This window comes from Scardinius erythrophthalmus (genome assembly GCF_964197995.2).
Source record: "Scardinius erythrophthalmus genome assembly, chromosome: 21".
In the NCBI taxonomy this organism is placed as follows: domain Eukaryota; kingdom Metazoa; phylum Chordata; class Actinopteri; order Cypriniformes; family Leuciscidae; genus Scardinius; species Scardinius erythrophthalmus.
In genome coordinates, this window is record NC_138241.1 from 21905569 (window position 1) to 21927059 (window position 21491).

General features: G+C 38.8%; 1 long non-coding RNA gene across 1 annotated transcript; it reads right to left on the bottom strand.

Annotated features, from left to right (window-relative positions):
- Window positions 1–3954: 3954 nt before the first annotated feature.
- On the bottom strand, window positions 3955–20953 carry LOC308682009. Its single transcript, XR_014029096.1, has 2 exons — window positions 20417–20953; window positions 3955–6692 (listed from the first exon to the last, which is right to left on the bottom strand). It is a non-coding gene; the product is annotated as an uncharacterized lncRNA (long non-coding RNA).
- Window positions 20954–21491: the final 538 nt, after the last annotated feature.

Below are 21491 nucleotides of genomic sequence, written 5' to 3' on the forward strand. Positions count from 1 at the left end.
TGTCAGTGTGTTCAGTCAAAGAGTTGTCAGACACAAACCTGGCCCGCCTCTCCTGGTGCGCTCCTGCACATCTTCTCCTGTGGTTTTCTTTGACTACCAGTTAGTAGAACATGCTCATGTTCAATCGCAAACAAACATGATTATGCCATGTTTTTAGAGTAATATTGTGAAATATTGTGAATGTCATATAAATATGATGGTATGTGTATGGTAATCATTCAGCTATGGTATATGGGTGATCTTTTCAACTTCGGTAATATATAAAAAAACTATTTAAAGTTTGTTGTTGGTAAGATTTTTACAAATATTTTTAAAATAAATCTTTTTATTTCTTTTTTAATCTAATTGCAGCAAAATCATTTTTAAAAAAAACAAACAGACAGGATACGAAAATGCAACATCTTAATAAACATGCAAAGACAACGTGTTTAAGTATGATTTAACAGACACGGTTTTAATTTTGTTTGTTTACTGACTCAATATGCATCAGTTAGCAGTTAGTAAAACACTGTTTTACTCCAGTACTGTGGTTGCTGTGGTTTCTCTGTGTTAAATGTGCTGAGTGGAAGGCAGCGTGGCCGTACTGATCAGGAGTGACAGAATGAGGTGGAGGGGTTGTGTGTGTTGGAGAGTGGATACTTCCCATGACTCACTGCTCTAGTTTGTGTATGTGTGTGTGTGCGTGTATCTCTCTTGCTGTGCTGTATAGTCTCATTCAATTAGAAGCTTTAAAGCTTCATGCCATGAACATACAACACAAAAAGACCGGTATCAACCACAGGTCAGGCATGAATGAATCAGTCAGCGTGTTTAGATGAGGCCTATTGAATGATGCAGAGCCAAACTGTTCACATGGCCCAAGCAACTGTGATATCCCAGCAGTCATTGCGCCTTTAGCTTACTACTTGCTGAATACTACGCATTATTTACTGTATACTGTATTTTTTTGTTTAAAATAGAAAGTAAACATTTCTTTAGATATATTTCCTATTGAAAATTATAGTGCAGAAAAATTTAGAATGCTTGTTACCATTTCATTTAGTTTAGTGCAACCCCATACAGACACAAACCTTGACTTTCTACAAACCTTGATTTGCTATTGGTATTCGATGGTATTAAGGGGAGGGAACATTCTAGAGAGAATATGATTGGATAAAAAATAAATGCTGTTCTTTTGAACTTTCTATTCATCAAAGAATCCAGAAAATGGTATGGTTTCCACAAAAATATTAAGCAGCACAACTGTTTTCATCATTGTCGATAATAATTTGAAATGTTTCTTGAGCAGCAAATCATCAGAATGATTTCTGAAGGATCATGTGACACTGAAGACTGGAGTAATGATGCTTAAAATTCAGCTTTGCATCACAGGAATAAATTACATTTTAATTACAAGGAAAATAGTTATTTTTAATTGTAATAATATTTTACAACATTACTGTTTTTACTGTATTTCATTGCTCAAATAAAGGCCATCTTGGTGAGCATAAGAGACTTATTTAAAAAAATGTAAATCAACCCCAAACATTTGAACGGAATAAGATGAGTATAGCCTGTTTGTGGTTTATTTCCCAATTTTTCAATTTTGAATGTGTATATTTGCTCAAAGTATGTGTCAGATTAATATCCGACTGACATATTAATGCTTTCAAAGTTAACAGACTTCAACCCACAAAATTGTGGTTTCATGGGGTCTTAAAGGAGCAATGTTCATTTAATCCTGCTGACCGCAATGATAAGAGTATAAGCAGCTGTTTACCTCACCTCTTCCAGAAACTCTATCATCAGCTCTCTCTCTCTCTCCCTAGTGATATCATGTTGAAAATTTGACCTTGAGTCGAGTCTATCTTCTGAGCTCCACTGAACAGCTAGATAAACATGTTTTGCCAACATCTCTTTCAGAAATTATAGTAAATGTTTTCCTCCCTGGTATTTTATTGTGAAATTATATTCTCAACTAAAGACAAGTACTTTATTAATACCATGATCATGAATATGCATTCATGCTTCAGGCTATCAGGGTTTATTTGTCATGCCTACTGGTTTATAAGCCTGTCCAGTCCATTACGACTGAGGTTGCAGGGTTGGTAGTGTCATATATCTATAGCGCAGATGGGTTTTTACATAAGTCTAGGGACTGTACGTTCCACACTATTTTAAATTTTGTCCAGCTGACAAATACGAGTGACTTCTCCTTTTAGAGTGTTTTTCTTTCTGTCAGCTTCACTGAACTTCTGAACCCTATACTGTAAATGAAAGTCTTGTGATAGATCGAACTGTTTGTGTTCTCACTTTGATTCCCCATTGGGATGAGGGTAACTTGAAACCCCAGATGTTCTTTGAGGGAAACTTATGTTTTCTGTAAAGAGGAAGTGCTGATAGGACTCATAGCAGTGCGTGTAATGAAACGGCCAGTTATGTCAACTCAGTTCTTCACTGTTAGCAGCCGTGTGGCTTCAGATGACCTTCCTTCAGCCATGAAATGACAATGCCTTTGTCCAGGATATTATCCAGCCATTACACAGCTGTTCCCATGCAAGCTTAATACACAGAGTGTGTAAAAATGAGTCACAATTTGCCAGTAAGCTTACTTACATCTTGGTTAATTCCCTGTTTACACCAAGGTTTGTGCATTGACCCCTGCCAATACACTACAGTTCAAAACGTTTGGGTCGGTAAGATACTTTTAATGTTGCACTCTAAAAAATGCTGGGTTGTTTCAATCCATGTTTGGGTCAAATATGGACAAACCTAACTGTTGGTTTAATTTTTTTTTTTTAAATAAAATTTTACAACAAAGTGGTTGAAAGAAGTGTCTTCATGCTCACAAAGGCTACATTTATTTGATCAAAAATATATTTTATTACATTTTAAAATAACTTTTCTATTTGAATATATTTTAAATTGTAATTTATTACTGTGATGGCAAAGCTTAATTTTCAGTAGTCATCACTCCAGTCTTTAGTGTCACATAATCCTTCAGAAATCATTCTAATAATTTGGTGCTTAAGTAACATTTCTTATTATTTTCAAAGTTGAAAGCACTTAATATGAAAAATTGCTGCTTAATATTTATTTGGAAACTGATCTTTTTTTTTTCTTTGAAGAACAGCATTTATTTGAAATAGATTTTTTTTTGCAATTTTAGACTGTAAATGTTTATTGTCGCACAAATTAACGCACCTTTACTGAATAAAATTATTCTTTTTTTTTTTTCACAAAAAAACACCAAAACAAATCTCATTGACCCCAAACTTCTCAACGGTAACATATTTAAATGATAATATATATGTTACCGGCAAAGTGTGAAATCCCGGTATTGTATAGAATGCCTAGGCAATGTATAGAATGCCTGATGGTTTTTGGCAAAAATACATTACCTAATTCTATACATTACCTAGGCATTCTATAGAATGCCGGATTACACACTTTGCCGGTAACATATATATTATTTCTGTTTGTTTGCAGATTTGTTGTTCCCTATTTTTAAAGTTGGACCCTATTTCATTTAATAGCAATTCTAGCATTTGTTAGCATGTTTTCCCATCTTTAATGCAATTTTTAAACTTAAACTGTGTATTTCAGAAAAAAATAAGGTACATAAGATTTGTGTTATGAACATTTTGACATCTTACAAGGTCAGATGAGCTGGGTAGTTCCACATTACTGTACAACATGCATTATATTGAAATGTTTTTATTTGATTTAACTTTACACAGTCGCTGCTTTTGTCACAGCTGCTAATGTGTATGCTGAGAGCAAATTATCTCTGAACACACTGAAATGTTTCAGTTCCTTGTGTGGTCGAGAGTGTTAACATCCCCCGAAACTAAGTATTATTATACATACAAAAACTAAATACGGGGTTTCGACTGACTGTCGTAATGTTGTGTTAATGAGGAAACATTTAGCTGAGGACGACTGATCAAAAAGGCCACAACAATAACAAAAAAGTCAGAGTCAAACAGTCAGCTCTTTATTAAAAGGAACAACAGTCACAATAGATTCCTCCTGATGTGTGTTCATTGCTGACAATGTTGTTTTTACTTTACATATAACACATACCAAATAGCTTGCTTCAACTTCCCATTGCTGTGCCACCATGGGGCGAGATTATTGTTTGAAACATTTGAAAGGAATTTGCTGTAAATTCAATAGCTCTATTGCAGTTAGATGGAGAAAAGCTCTGGCAACATAACCATCTCAGTGAATTCAGTTCAAAGAGCATGACAGGAAGGGAAAAAGTAAAACTAATAATGAATGATGTCCTTGTTATCATACTTCACTTGTTTTGACTCCTCCAGTTGACAGGAAGAGCTTGATCAGAGGGTGTCAGTTGGTTTTAACATATACCGTTTTTACTCGCTCAGATTGACTAGAGCAGGAAAATGCGCTGCGGGGTGAATGAGTTCAAAAATGTCACTGAACTCTTTTCACTTTGTACTTGCTATCATTTCCAACATAGCCATCAAAAGTGATTCCCAAGGATACTTGGAAAGAAAATTTATAATGGAATAAAATGAAAAATCTAAAATTAGCAAAAATATTTTAATATTTCATTTTTAAAAATATATTAGTGCTGTCAATCATTTAAAAAAGCAAATTTTAAAAAAAATCTGTCAATTATCAATTATTATTAATACATGTGTGTGCGAAACTAATAATTCTGATGTTGAATTATAAATTATACGTTTAATGTTAGTAAAATAAATACATCTCTGGTTTGGTGTCGTTGAATTACGGGCACATAAGAAAAGCAAAGGATGTAAAAAAAGAAGAATATGCCTACAAGTTTTGTAGTGGATAATTGTAATATTTTTCAAAAAAGTGGCCAGAGAACAGAAGCATTTATTTAATTATGTCTACTATCTTTCCAAGCAAGGCATTAGCATTAGGGATTTTCTGGAGTTAGTCTGCCACCTAGTGGCCCTATATGAGAAATGCTCAAGTTATGACATCAAGCAAAAGTGCATAAAGGTCATTGCAGCAGAAGAGAATGGAAACCAAACCATGGTTAGGCGTTTACACAGATACCATTGAGAGCACTGGATGTTGTGCATATCTTCGTGGAGTTGGAGTTGGGTTTAGCTTTCATGAGAGCAGTCCTAACATTTTTGTCAAAGGAAGCAAGAGAAGAGACGCCCATCGGAAGGGTGCCTCTCTCTGTTCCTTCATGGGTATAAATAGTCACTTCCTCTCAGGCAATTCCATCGGCAGCTCTGTCTGGGTGGAGGCACTTGCAGTCGGACAGAGGGGTCAGAAAGCTTCAAAGAGACCTAAAGTTCAGCCTCAACATCTTAATGACAGGCTACTCACCCTCAGAGCCCTTACAATGCACACAATGGAGTTCACTTCCTGTGTGCGTTACAAAGCTCCCATATCCACTTCAAAATCTATCCACAAAGTCCAGGAAGTACATACTTTACATAAAGTATGCACTATGCACATAATGTAAATACGTTTATAATGATAAGGGGCTTTCACAGCTGAATTGAGAATGCGAAAATGTTGCAACCTGGAAAGTTTAAAAAGGTTTTAAATGCCTAAAGATAGATAGATAGACAGATCGATAAGTGCTCATTTTCAATTTCAGGTCTACTGCGATTAAAAAAAGAGAACATTTGAACAACTTTCTGAACAAGCTTTTCCCCTCCACAGTGGAGCCGTAGTGAGCTGTGGCGTTCCTGAGCCAGAGAGCGCAAACATCCCACTCCCGGCCACGGGCTGGGCTCCAGCTGAGAGTGTAGGATGTTTACACTCCCTGAAAGCTCAGGCTGTGGTGGAGAGATCTGGCCATGACTTCATAGCAAAGAATTCTTGACCCAAGCATACCTGAATATCACGTTTCGATCAACACGTTATTTACTTGCAAACTTATCATTTCTTTTAGTTGAACTTTTAGGGCTGCCAAAGTTAATGTGTTAAATATCTCAGCTCAGCCTGGTGTTATTGCTCATAATGTGCATGTATCAAAAACTAAAATTTGTGGCCATATTTTTATTTTGTATTTTAGTTTTTTCCGGTTATTTTAATTTCAGTTATTTTGGTTTACTTCACTTTTCTTGCATGTTAATTGCTAATAAATAAAAAAGTCTGCTAAATTAACTCATTAACGATAAATAAGTACAACATTTTAAAAAGTGAACCGTCCATGAGTTAAATTCATAGAATATCAGAGGAAATGAGATCATTGGCAATGAATGAGGAGCGGTGGATGAGAGTATGTCACTGCCGTGTCTTTCAGGAATCTGGACATGCCAGTCATTAGTCTTTGAGATAATCTAACCGCTCTATTAATAGAGACACATTCTTCACGCTGCAGCCTACTGGTTCTCTTAGGGGAGAGTTTGTTTGTGCGAGTAAATAGAATGTGAGGGGTCCGGAGTCGATGTCCTAAGGGACAGAGGAGAGGCGGAGACACTGGACGCTCCCACGGACCAGCGTCATCTGAGGAGCCTTTGCATCGCTCCTGGCCCCTTTCCAGGATCCCTAGCCCACCCGCCCGAAAGCAGCAACCCCTCCTCCCTCCTGAGGATGTGGCCGCTCCCAGCCCCTCTGAACTGGCCTGAATGGGAGCTTTTCACATTCTTCAGTCCCCTTTTCTCTTATTGGACAAGAAGGCTCTCTTTCTGCCCCCTCTCTCTATGTCTTCACTGAATCTTCTGGGAAAAGTCATCAGACTTGGTGCCAGCCTATGGGCATAAAGAGGGGTGGAGGACAAGAAACACACAGAGAAAGAGTGATTGAGTTTACCAGGAAGGGGAACAAGAGGGGACAGAGCGATTAAACTGGTGGGGCTGGAAAAAGACAAGAATGATTTTTATAAAAGGCTTATTGAATACAGGCATACAAAACTGCAACATAGATGCTATTGTAATAAGTAAATGTACTGTGTTCTTCCATTTTGTTTTTTATTCACAAAATATTTACACTAGTATTCTAGTTAGTGACTGTTGGCATCTGGAATGCATTAGACATGATTTGGAAGCAAAACTTAATGACGTTCTGCCACTTTATCAATTGTAGTCTACGCAGAAACTTTGCATCATTTTTGATAAATTGTTAATACATTTTAAACTAAGAATGACTTTAAAATATTTTTAAATATTAATTTGCCAATCTCTGTGATCTTACCCAGCATTTTAATGTCAAATTTAAATACAAAAGATCAATTTACAGCTTATTCAACAATTCAGCAGTTTATCATTACCCCATTTTTATTGAAGAACTAGGTACTTCGTATAATATTCAATTATAGACACTATAAAGGAGTTGTTCTCAACTCCGGTCCTGGTGCCCCACCGCTCTGCACATTTTGTATGTCTCTTTTATTTAACACACCTGATTCAGATCATCAGCTTTTTAGGAGATCAGAGAAGAGATCAGAGTCAGATAAGAGAGACATATAAAATGTGCAGAGAGGTGGGGCACCAGGAACTAGAGTTGAGAACCATTGATATAAAGAAACAATAAAAGGAAGATCAAAATGTCATTTGAGAATAACATAAAGCTTTATTTATTTTTCAATTATTGAACTTTACTGTATCACATTAAAGATGTCCCAGAGGACTGTCTCACCCCTAGGACAGGGTGTCTGCAGGTTCAACCTAAGAGAGCTGTCCAGAGTGCTGAAACTGGGTGCTCATTAAATCTGTCATTTTGATTAAAGGGATACTTCACCTCTGGGAAGATGAATGTGTATTTAAAATAGGTCATTTAAGTAGAAGAAATGTGGAGAAATTTTTGAATTTGGAGCTTTCTAGACTGAGAAAAGCCAGAAAATGTATTTTTGGCTTATGTGGATGAAAGACAACAACTCCCAGAATGCACTTGCTTCGCTGCCTTAGGAGGCCACGCCTACCGGTTAGAGAGCACAGTTGAAAACAACAAGGCTAGCCTAAGTAAGTGATGAGTTTGCCAGGGATTTTGAGACCCAAAATGTCCGGGATTCGGCTTTTGCGTTCTACAGTCGCCATTCATCATGTTTACTGTGGCGAGCAGGACGAGGCTGACGGCCGCGGGAGAACGGCGCGAGGCCGGTGGCTTCATTACTGAGACGCGCCGGGTCTCGCATCTCTCACGGAGGAGCGGGAATTTTCTTAGCAATGTTAAAACGCACATCAACCTATCCTAACCTTGTTTAGCGTTCATGTAAACACTACAGTCAGATTCACCGATCGGAATTAATTCAGCTAGATTGAAACGAGAGGTGTGCATGTAAACAATGAATGGCGACCGCAGAACGCAAAAGCCGAATCCCGGACATTTTTAACGATCTCGCCCGCCGGACAAGTCCGGGAAAAAGATGGTAACCCCTACTTACTCAGCTTTCTCCTATTATTCAGCTTTCTCCACAGAACAAGAGCATGCTAGCTTAGCTTCCAAAGAAAGACGGCTGATACTGTGTACATTCTGTGAGTGAGATCCCACCCTCTATGGGCGGGTTGAAAACATGCGGAACAACGCCATCTACTGGCTGTAGTCTTTAGCCTCTGGCCAGAAAATCCTCCGATGACGCAAAATGACGATTTTTGCGTCATCGGAGGATTTTTTCCAGACAAAAAATACATAAATCTCTCCTCTCAGGGGGATATGAGGGGGGAAAGCATGGTAATTCGAAAATACTACAGGTTTTCTACTAATACAAAGCTTAATGCTAAATCCTGAAGTAACCCTTTAAGTGATAACCAACCAAAGCTAGAAACCCTTGTTAACATTATGAGGAAAATGTTATAGACCAGTGAAATCAAGTCTTTAACCCTGCTCCTGGGAACCCACCTGCTGTATCCTAATTCAGTGGCTGCATCCTTCGAAGGATGCAGACTTCAAAGGCCACAACTTCGAAGTCCACAAAGGTCAAACCGAGCGTTGTTAAATGGGACGGTCTAGCCTAGGGGGATTTTTTTTTGCTGCTTAGCAACTGTGACAGTTGCCATTGATACTGGGCTTTTTAAAATGTTATATTTAACTGTCTGAAAACAAAACAGGGTTCACAACTTGTCTAAGTATGCACCTTGGTCTATTTATGTACATAATAAAGATGATAAACTATATTAAATCACATCTTAGTAAACGTTAACGTTTTTATTTTTGCATTTGTATCGTTAGATATTAGAGTACGTTGAAACTCAATTTTCTTGCATTTAAAAGTATAATCCAGCAATTTTTCTCATCCTGTTGTCAGCGGCGCATTGAATTCTAGGGTAGGCTAGGCTGCGAAGGATCCAACTGTTGTGTCCTTCATTGCCCGGAAAACGAAGGACACATTTCAAGGCCGCATTTGAAAAAGCCCTTCGAATTTGGACAGCTTTCGTCTTGCCGCTGTGATGCAATTGGCCTTCGAATGCGGCCTTCAAAGGATGCAGCCTCTGAATTGGGACGCAGCTACTGTCCTGCAGAGTTCAGCTCCAACCTTGATCAAACACACCTGATCCAGCTAATCAAGGTCTTCATGATTGCTTGAAAAATATTACATGCAAGTCTGTTGAACCAGGTTGGAAATAAACTTTGCAGGACAGTAGGTCTCCAGAAGCAGGGTTTAAGACCAAGGCCACATGTGTCAAACTCCGCTCTTGAAGGGCCACTGTCCTGCAGAGTGTACAGTAGCTCCAAACAGCTCTAAAACACCTGCCTGGAAGTTTATAGTAATCCTAAAGAGCTTGACTAGCTGGTTCAGGTGTCTTCAATTAAGTTTGAGCTAAACTCTGAACAGTTTGACACCCTGCTCATAGACTTCATACATACATTTTTGTATAGCAACTGACTGAATTTTAAGGTGATGTAAGTAAGTCACCTTGCATCACCTTTCCTATCACAAATTAATATGTAAAGACCACCAAGGCACACTGGCTCAGCTAATGGTGAGAGTTTGGGAGGTGGGACTATTTGTTTGTCCAACCAATTGCAGATGGAGGAAGTGTTCAGGAAACTTGTTAGTCAACATCCATTATTTTTTCTCTTTGGTGATGCAGAAATGACACATTTCACTTTTAAAGGTATATTTTCGGTAAAATTGTAAACATCCACGACTATAAACAACTGCTCTCAACAGAACGTTTATAAACTGTTATTTAACTTAATGTTTTATTTCATAAAAAAAAATTTTCAGCATACAGAGCTTATTGACAACCAATAACACAACCATGACAGTGTTTTTTTTTTTTTTTTTTACCAGCTCATTGGAAAAACTTGCCTCAACTTTCTGCAAAACTCCAGAATATACAAAACTACAAATTACTGTAGATTCCAGCCGAAATGAAGACTATAATCAATAATCAAGGCAATAATCACCAAGAACTTTTGTTCCTTTTCACATGTATTACGATTATAGGGGCAGATTATAGATTGATAAAGACTTATTTTTGCACTGTTTCTTGCACAATACTATGTTATGAACTCAAAACACTTCAAATTTTGATGTTTGCATCACATAAGCAGCTCCAAATGAATGACTTTTCTGATGTAGTAGCCTAAACTTATCTAAAATGTCACCACAGGCATGTATGAGCCTGGGCTGTTTTTTACATTTACAGTGTTAAACGAACAGTACATTTTTACATTACATTACATCATAAGTACTAGTCAAAACTGCTACACTCCAAACATGGTTCACAATACTAAAAATATAGGTCTTAACTTAAATAATGTATCTGTAGTGATATTATTGTTTAAGATAAGCATTTAGCAGTGTTGTCCGATAATTTGCAAAGCTTGTAGTCTGAATATAAGAAATGGTCAAACAAATAGCAAAATCCTACAAATTTAAAAAAGTAGCGTTTATATTTTTGACAGTGCTAATGTTGTTTCAGTGAATGGACTTTGTAGGCTTGAAAGTTTTCACTTTGCTGACCCAAAGCTGTTCTTCAGGATCACATTTCTGTGCTTTTCATTGCACGCCCTGTGGGAGCCTTCATGCAGGAGGTGGGAAAGCGAGAGTCCTGTGCTCTCTGTATCTGTGTTACAGGCCTTTGAAACTCTGAGAGGGAGTGACCCAGAGCAGGGGCAGCTCAGCTAATCTAGGTCTTAGCGCTCCACAGGTGTTGGGGCTGAATGTGTTTTACATGATTGAATGTGTTAATCTGACACAAATGGCAACCCTTGGCTTCTGATGTTGACATTCGGACTCTGGAGACAGTGTCCTCTCTCGCCAGAGCCTGTGAAGCAGACCCTCGACCTGATTCGCTCTCAAACCGCTGTTTGCTCTTTACATGCCAAAGAGGGATCCATTTCAGCCTGTCTCAGTTCACACAGCTACGCTGTTGCAGCTGCTGTAGATCGAAAGCAACATGGCTGAAACAGTTAGCTGTTGTAGTTCACTGTTTTGTGTATACCATAAAAAACACAGGAAGACGTGAAAACCTTTCATAGTTTACTGTCAGAAGTGGCTTAGGTTGTGTTCACACTTATAGTTCGGTTCGCTTGGTTCGTTTGGTCTGAAAACCCCCAAAAACATTTAGTCCTGGTGCGCTTAGCGTTCACATTGACATTTTTAACACCAAACCTAAAGGGATTAGTTCACAACCTGATATTTTCACAGACTATATATTGAGACTCAGAATATGGCTGAGAGGGCTATTCACAGACTATATTTTGAGACAGAATTTACCAAACATCCAAAACAATACTGTGTGCTGGGCTAAATGCGCTTGTGTGTGTAGCCTAACGGTATTTTGACCAACTGAGAACTCGTGAAGAGCTTATAAAATGTGCAAAGGAGTCAAAACAGCGGAAGAAATCCCTGTCACACACACAAACGAAAATCTGCTGCGAGGAGATGCAGTTCTGATGGCTGTACTGAACTGTGATGGGCAGCATCACAACTATCACAAGAAAAAACAGGTATGCGTGAGCATTCTGCCCTTTTTAGGGTCTCATCTTCCGTATTTGGCCCGTGTTGCATTCATATTTCAATCGAACCGCAACAGAGTTTTTTTGGAAGCGGACCGAGACCTATCTTTTCAGCGGTCTAACTATTGTAGGCTTCTTGTTTGGCACTATTTTCTCAGTGCTTTCTAGTTTTGTGTACAATGTGCATCAGATGGCCAGTGAATGGACTTTGGGTGGCTCTTCAGAGAGTGGGACTAGAAGTAATTGGACCACCTCAACAATCTGAACATTAAAATCAGAAGCTTTGTTCCAGTGGGTGTGTTCCATGTTCTCCTGATGCAGGTTTCCGGGTGAGAGTAACAGCAGTTGGCTGCTGCAAACATCCGACTGAAAGCTCCATCTTAAGCACCAGCTTCCAGTCAAGGATGTTTACAGTAGCCCGTACTGCCAGCTGTTTTTTGCCCATGCAGTCGATACCTAAACCTGACACTGACTGTAACCCCAATACACTGAATCAGATGAAAAACTTGAAAACTTGACAAAAACCTTTCAGCACTCCTATCTCTGTGTCCATGGAGAGACAGTCATTCAGGCAAGGTTTGGCTCACCTTGTGACACTATGAGGGCTGGTAACCATGACAGAAGAGAAATGTCATATTTACATTGAAAACACTGGAAACTCGGCGGCTGCCGTTTGTTTTGCCAAGACTCTCCCACAAAGAGCCAATCTGATGAAGCTTCACATGCAACATATCCCTGCTGACTGCAAACATCTCCTAAACACAAACACCAGAGCAGCTTCCTGCCAACCCCCTCCAATCACAAAGAGTCCATCTCTGTTTACTCTTTAAACGAAGCTGTTAGGACCCCTGTGTTGTGAGGGCTGAGATGGCAGATTTCCTCAAGACCATCTCAACTCCCTTCAGCACTAGACTCAAGCCTGCAGCTCTGAGAGAAGTGCCCATTACACATGGAACGCCAACTTAAAATCAATAAATAAGCATAATTTTCTGTCATCAGTTGTACTTTCCCGTCAATGTTTCCACTCAACTGGCCTCTAAAACTGGAAATGTGTTTAAGTTAGAAAAGCTACGTGTCTATTTTGACAAAGTGACAATGGGAATTTGGAATGTGTCTCATCTCTCTTTCATGCATCTTCTTTTCTCTGGAAGAAATGATTTCTGCATATAAAGCCCTCATGTATATGCATTCAGAAACTGATTTTCAGCTAGGGAAATGTTTTGTTTAGGATATTCATTGATTTATTAAATGTGTTGCATCATTCATTGACATTGTCCAATTATTCAACTCTTTACAAAATAGCTATGCTTAAGTGACGTTAAGAAAAAGATAGGCTACATCATGACGCACTGGGACACATTGTATCCTAGGGTCATTGGGTGTTTTGGGTCTTTCAACATCAGACACACTCGCCCAGCTGACCCGGCCGGAGTTCATCAGACCCCGGCCTGTGTCCCAAGAGCATTAAAATCAAAATTAATATTAAAATAATAATAATGCATTATTTTTTACACTTTATATTTTAATAAAATATTTTATTTTCCATTAATGCATATTTTTTAGCATGTAGCTATCTTTGTAAAAAAAAAAAAAACATAGCTGTCATTGAACATAACCATAATTAGTATTATCTCAGTTAGAAGCATTTTTACAAGTGGTCTCAGAGTTTTAGACTTCACTGTTAAGGCTTACATTTTACTTCTAGCTTGTGTCTTAAGTTTATCTGTCTGATAAACAATTCTGGCTGAATGGAGTAAGACCAGAGGGATGTCAATTTTCACAAATTCCTATGATCGATCGTCATTTAAATTAACGATCAATTAATCGATTAATCGTTAGCCGTAATACTGCGATATGCGTCTACTGCAGTGGCTATGGCCAACAGCATGACAGGGTGTGCAAATGCTGCTCAGAACGCTATAATCCTCACCAAATCAATGAGAATGGTTTTAAATATAAATAAAGGGCTAATAGGATTGTAAAATGTTTCGATGTGATTGATAATTAAATTAATTATTTAATAATCAAATATAACTACTAATACAACGTGTCACCAACGCCGCCTCATATGCGCTTAAGCCTGTTTTATACTTCTGCGTCGAACTGCCGCCGTAGCTACGTCGTAGGCTGTGTGTAGCGCGCGTACCCTACGGCGTACCCTGACGTGCACCTCTCCAAAAATGTAACAACGCGTCAATTCTACGCGGACACAAGCGCGGTGATTGGTCTGCCAGAACCCCTCCCTCGGGGTTTCACATGCTCCCTAGGTGCGCGTCAACGCGGACAACGACACAGAAGTATAAATTAAAACCAACACGTTGCCTACGGCGTATAGGCTCCGGCGTCGGTTCGACGCAGAAGTATAATGAGGCCTTTAAGCCTGTTTTATACTTCTGCGTCGAACTGCCGCCGTAGCTACGTCGTAGGCTTTGTGTAGCGCGCGTACCCTACGGCGTACCCTGACGTGCACCTCTCCAAAAATGTAACAACGCGTCAATTCTACGCGGACACAAGCGCGGTGATTGGTCTGCCAGAACCCCTCCCTCGGGGTTTCACATGCTCCCTAGGTGCGCGTCAACGCGGACAACGACACAGAAGTATAAATTAAAACCAACACGTTGCCTACGGCGTATAGGCTCCGGCGTAGGTCCGACGCAGAAGTATAATGAGGCCTTTAGAATGTGTGACGCGCTCTTCCTGGAACAACTGCACGGGCTGAATGAATCTGCTACCGTTTCAACTGGAGCACTTTGCTAGCACGTTATTTATCTAAAAGAAACGCATCCTATATGAGATTAATCAGATATATTAAAAATAATCATAATATTACAAATTACATCTGCACAAAATGACGCAAATTCATGCACAAGTGATCTTGAACTAAGTTAACGTTACGTGCTATTCATTCAGAACTACTCATGTTGTGGACGCGCGCTTCCTGAGCAATGCGACACGGCAACTAAACCCAAATAATTCACAATGTTTTATTACAATATTGTTCTCTTTATAATGTTATGTAATATTACAGTCCCAATAGTCATTATTAGTCGTGCACTGCCGTTTGAGCTGCGCGCGCTGAAGCTGACGCTTTACTACAGAGTTAATTCTTAACCAAATGCATCCAATATGAGATAAATCAGATATAGATAGGCCTACACAAAATAAAAAGTATTACAACTTACATTTGCACAAAACAAAAGGCTGCGAATGCACACGCAAACTTATAGTCATGATGAAGGTGTAAAATGTCAAACATAACTCCGGCGCGCTCGCTTTACATGTTTCGCGGTTGAGCAGCGCACACGCGCATGAAGACCTGCTTAATCGATGATCGATAAGTTTTATCGATTAAATGTATTATCGACAATTAATCGATCGTCGATTAATCGTTGACATCCCTAGACCAGACCATATAAAAACCTTCTGTTTTTGGAGAATTACATGAATTACATGCCCTGCCTACAAAAGCTATATATGCATACAGATTTGTGTGTATGTAAATTCAATTTGTAACATGCATCCCCATGACATCCTATCCACACACCAGCAGTCAGTAGCATGTGCTGTAAGATACATAACAGGTTGCTAATGAGAGGTAGCTAAAAGTGTGTGTGTGTGTGTGTGTGTGCTTAAAAGTGTGTTGAGAATGGGTGCAGGGTCTGATCTACAGTGCACTAGAGCTGCATGATTCACGATTTCTTTGTTTCAAACAGAGATTATGATTCTCACACGATTCTGAACAGACACCAAACAAAACATGTAATTTACCAGAGGTTATGACAAAATTTTAATTGCAGCAGTCTATTTAAAATGTTTAACTAATATGAATGAATTATAAAAAACAAATTGAAAAAAAAAAAAACCTGTTTGAATGAATGATTCAATGACTCGTTTCAATACTGGATTTAATCAGTGGCTGCATCCAAAATCACATACTTCCCTATAGTAGGTGAAAAACAGTATGTCACAAAAGGAGTATGTCCGAATTCACAGTACTAATAAAAGAGTAGGCAAAAAGCACCCGGATGAAGAGTCTGAAGGCAAGATTCTGAAGCGTGCATACGAATGACACTACTTTACTATCCTATGAGGACACTGGAGAGGATTCGTGAATGGCAGTGATGTGAAGCAACTGATGCTGTTGGTCACTTGATAAGGGCAACATGGTGAATGTAGTACGTCCAAATTACATTCATACTATATACAATGCACTTTTTTTAGCGAAGTAATTACTTATTCAAAATAAGCACCAACTCAAGAGGGTGTGTGATTTCGGATGCAGCCAGCATTTTTGAACGAATCTCTTGAATAAATGATTCAATGACAAATACTTTTTTATCAGTCACTTGTCGCCACCTTGTGGTGGCAATCACCTTACATTGTTAATCGATACAATAGTTATTTGAAGAGCCAAGTTACTTTCAAAAGGTGATTTGCTCTATTTTGATCGCTACCATAGACAGCAGTGTTTATATCTGAATTATAAACTTTTATCCCATTACTTCTATGATAATTTGAATATTTGTAGCACAGAAATAATGATACTGTGTAGTTGAAAAGACTTTGTGAAGCTGTTTTCTACCTATACATGATAACTGCTTTCTCTGGGTCAGCAGCAGCACCAACGCAGATTTGAATGTTGCGGTTTGATTTTGTCAAAGGTTTAATAGACACAGGAGAATCGTCGTCATTTAGGAATAAGATCATGTGGGTGTTTGAATCGAGATTGCGATCTTTTAACGATTAATCGTGCAGCTCTACAGTGCACTGACTCTGGTGAAACTCCCAGGGTCCCATATCCCTCCCAGCGTTCAGGTCACGGCGGGAACAAAGCAAACTTTATCAGACCACAGCAATCCCACATTCCGCAGATTCTTAGCACTTGGCAACCGCATAGCATGTAGTAAGACAGAGACGTAGGGAGAGGGAATTGGGGGAAGGGGTGGAGAGCAAGGAAAGAAAGCGAGACTAAATGAAAAAAGGAAGGGATCTGGCTGACACGGCCTCCACCCAAACAAGGCCTCTGATCACATCAATAATTGGCTATGGTTTTGTTCACCCTGGTTTTAGTTACCGTTAGCTTTGATCTATTTTTTTGATGGTGCACAAGCAGCAGTCTTAGTTTATTTGATGCTCGCAGAAAGATAAAAAGTCCCCTAAGTTGTCAAATATTTGGAACATAATAAAATGAAAAAAAAAAAAAAAAAAAAAAAAAATCCATGTCATGACCCCTTTAAATAGTCAAAATATATGTATATTTTTAATAAACTGAAAATTGTAGGGCTGCCCCCTAATAGTCCAATAAACATTAGTCAACGAGAGGAGGCTTGGTCGACTATATTTTAATTAGTCGGTTAGTCGCAAAAAAAATAAAAACAAAAAAAAATGCCCCACAGGAATTGGAAACAGAAAAACCACAGTGTGGGAACATTTCGAGAGAGCAAAGATGACCACAAAAAGGTGACGTGTGACCTCAAACATGATTTATCAGCCACTTCACATGGCCGGCAGCTCACTCTAACGTTAACATTAACCTTGATAAATGTGAGGTAATATTAGGCGGATATCCAATTGTTCTTGCGGTGTGTAGAAGCTAAATTAGTATTGTGTTTACAGCACAACATGTTTAATTTAAATTCTACAGTATATCCACACCATCAGAGCGCATCTTCGCAAAGCCCGGCTTCATTGTGAGCAAGACAGAGCTCACTTCTTCCCGACAACGTGGATAAACTCATGTTCCTTTCTCTTCTCATAAGACTGAGATTGAAGGAAAAACATTGTGACGTGAGTCAGGTATAGCTTAATTGTCCATATTGTTTTAGTGTTTCAGATGCTGCTATATATTTTATTTATCAGTTTTTATATAGGACTAATGTATAATTATTTTGTTTGTGTTCTGATCTCAGAAAAGTTTATGGCATGTTTGCCGGTGTCGCTGAGGCACGCTTGAGCACTTCATGCTTATTATTATGGTTAAGTATTTCTCTCCTGACTAATCGACTAATAGCTTAAATGAACGACTAACAGTTGAATAGAAAAATCTTTAGTCGGGGGCAGCCCTACGAAATTGACAATGCATTTTTCATCATATGGAAAAGAGCAGCATTGACATTTATGATAATAACTCTTTACATAATGCACAGGAAACACATTTCGAATTGCATGAGGGTGGGTGGATGATGTCATAGATTTTAGTTTAAAGCTAATGATTGAGACATGTAAATTACTTATGCCACAGCATTTTACACTTTTTAACCTAAAATAGTCAATTAACTTACTTATCACAGGTACAAATACTTATTTCTTTAAGTTCCAAACTCAACACCGGGACTCGACTTCTGACTGCTGAGTTTGACTAGTTATGATGCTGTGTTATGCTAACACAAACAGATTTTCATTCCCAGACAAGGCAAAGTCACGGTAAGGTAACCTTCTCAAATAGAGGCTGAATACATTGGTCCTGATGGCTGTGATTTTCTGATCGTCCTGTTCTCCCTGAGACTGTAAAAAATACCACCCTTGTGAGCGGTACTCTGATTAGATCAAGGGCCTCATCAAAGCATTCCTTCCCTAACACTGACTTAAACTGCATTTCTCATGATGCCCTATGGGACAAACTGGTTGTGGAGCAGATGAGGTTAAGTCAATGTCTAGAGTAACCGCAACTTGTTACCTATTAAACACATTTGTCAAGTCAAGTCAAGTTCAGAGGGCATTTGCTATGCATTTGACTGTTTTGTGAAAATGTTCTTCAATTAACTGAATTACTGTTAAGTCTACACTAACAAATAAAAATATAGCTATGGATAAAACAAACAGAGACATGGCAAATATGTCAGGCTATTCGCTTGATCTTTTCCTGTTGATTTTCCATTTTGTGCGTTTCCTATAGTTTAAACGAAAAAAACAAAAAAAAAAACACACTGTCCCATTTCTATTTTAATGGCATGCACTTGAGATGTGAGAAAACATATCGATTTTGTACCTGTTCCATCACTTGTTTCCATTCACTTTAACTTTCTCTCTCCTTTATTTTTTTTTTTCCAGGAACCCAAAACTGCCCGAAGCTGAATCAGATGAGCGAAGGCCTCTCTGACCTTGCTGAAGGTCACACTTCTTTGCACTCTACGAGCAGTTAAACACAGCTCGCTGATTCCAGGCACGAAACTCACAGCAAGAGAACAAGTCATCTGTGTCACCAGAACACTGATTAACAGAAAACACTAAGTTCGCTAACTTTTAGAGGTCAACAGGAAGTCATGCCACCCGACACTTAGCCTACACTCTACCGGCTGTTTTGCGTCACTGAATTAGAAGTGATAAAACAGACATGGAACGAAGACGAAAAAGACCACATTTAAAGTGTTAAATGCAATAATGAAGGTTAATGAATGGGTCTCGACACGTTGTCCTCCATTCATGCCAACTCACCCAAGTACAATGCCAACACAAAATCTGATTTTCAAATCATCTTTGTGCAATAATGAATGAGCAAGGTTACTTTTGAATTTCACTGATGCAAAGAAAAAAAAACGTCGATCAAATTAAATTTGACTGACAAAGCTGCCTTCCAAATGTGCTGATTTCACCTCTGTGTTCATGGCATGTTCCCGAGCAGATTAAGGCTACCTAGGAGCCTCTTTCTTTTTTTTTCTTTGGAAAGCTAGAGCATCTGTGTTTCTCTCTCTCAAATAGTCACGGTAGTGGCCATATGTAATTTTTAAGGGATAAAAACGAGGAAGTGAGGAATAGAAGTACACTTTATTTAATGAGTTGCACTGTAGTTGAACAACAGGCCAGTTGTTCAGCTGACGAAACATCTTTCCAAAGAAACTCTCAGTAGACACAAAATAAAAAATAAAAACAAATTAAAAACTTGCAGCCTACCTTTTTACAGTACGTAATGGTCTATCCCTCACAGTATAAAATTTAATATGGCGTCTTGTCTGCCATGATAAAGACTACGGAACCGGAGTTCTGATTTTACCTGAACAGAGCAGCCGTTATTGAAAGTCAGGGCGTTGATGTTTTCTCGCGCGCGCCCGCTGATCTCTCTGATTGGGTTTCTCTCACTACTGAGCAGAAAATGGAAAACCCGGACACGGAATACTCTGACCGACTCCGCTCCACTCATTCACTCCGCTCCAGGCCGGCTTTTAGTGTGCGAGTTGCTTGTTAACACAAAAGCTTGATTGGCAGAGAAAACATATAGAAACCGGAAAACTATAATATGAATTACTTGTTTATGTACCTTAATTATTAAAATACTTACAATCTACCTGTAGTGTTGGTAATTAGCACAAGTGATTACCTGCGGCCTTGTGCTTACAGGCAAATAACAGTGTTGATATTAATCTCCTGTGTCATATATTGCTCGGTTATATACCTTACATCGATTAAATGAATAGGCTATATTGTCCTTCATTTCATAACTTGTTTTTCATTACTGAGCCATTTCCTGGACACAGCTGTGCAGACTTGCACTGCCTGCTCAGTGCTCTGCCATGCAGAATTGCTTTATTATTAAATACAGACACTTAATGCAGACTATTAACTGAACACTCACCGAAGTTAGAGTCAGAATGCATGTATTTCTAAGAAAGATCCGTCCGATGAACTTTCTTACTCAAACTTCTTCGCAGAATGTCCGTGACTTTTCCTCCAGCGCTGACAGCAAAGATGCCTAGTGAGAAAATGCATAAATGTCCAGAAAGGATGTCCTCTCTACTTCGACTGATAATCGCCGCGTTCGTCGTCTTCATAATGACTTTATCAAGTCTTCAACTTCACAAAAAAACCGTCCTCAAGTCATTTAAAGTTCTTGGTCAAAGCAGACATGTAGAACGTATTTGCATAAGCTGTTGGCAATCGCGAAAACAAGTGCGTAATTATCGCACGCGACGCGACAAAAATAGAAAGCGACCGTTATAATCAACTTAATATTATAGTGGTTACGTTGAAGTTTTGTAGCGTCTCGTCGCTCTTTTGCAGTGTAGATACGGCGTTAGAGTCTATAATAAAGCTTTGTAAGATGGCAACTGTAAGAATTCGGGGCTGCTTGACTTCGTCCGAGCGCACTGTAAAGCTGTCACCCACTCCGGGCAATCTGTCACTCCTGACTTTTTCTATGCGGATTCCTGCGCTTCGGCCCGCCCCTTTTCTGTCATCGCTGTCGAGTCCTGACCAATCAACAGGCGAAGCGCTGTCATCTATGATGGTGCCAGCTTTTACCATCACTGAATGACCTCTTGACCGCAGTACTTTTCAGTTTTCTTATTATTATTTTTTGTCCATATCTATTTGAGTATTTTTACGTTTAACAAAAATCTGTTGTATAATGAATGGATTTACATTTACACAGGTTAATTTAAAATAGACACATTGCTACTGATTCTGTACCAACCATATGCTTGGATACTTTTATTTCTCTTTTTTAAATCTCTCTGGATATCTGTTTGCTTTTAACAACAGTGTATTGCATATGCTGATATAATCAAAATCAATGGACTGTATTGACAATCAAAATCGACAAATCGACACGCCATCTGAAATGCTTGGACGTTTAAAAAAAAAAATGATTAAAACTAGACTTTAACCTGGGTTTTGAGAAGAAAAAAAAACATCCCTTTATTCTGGAGGGA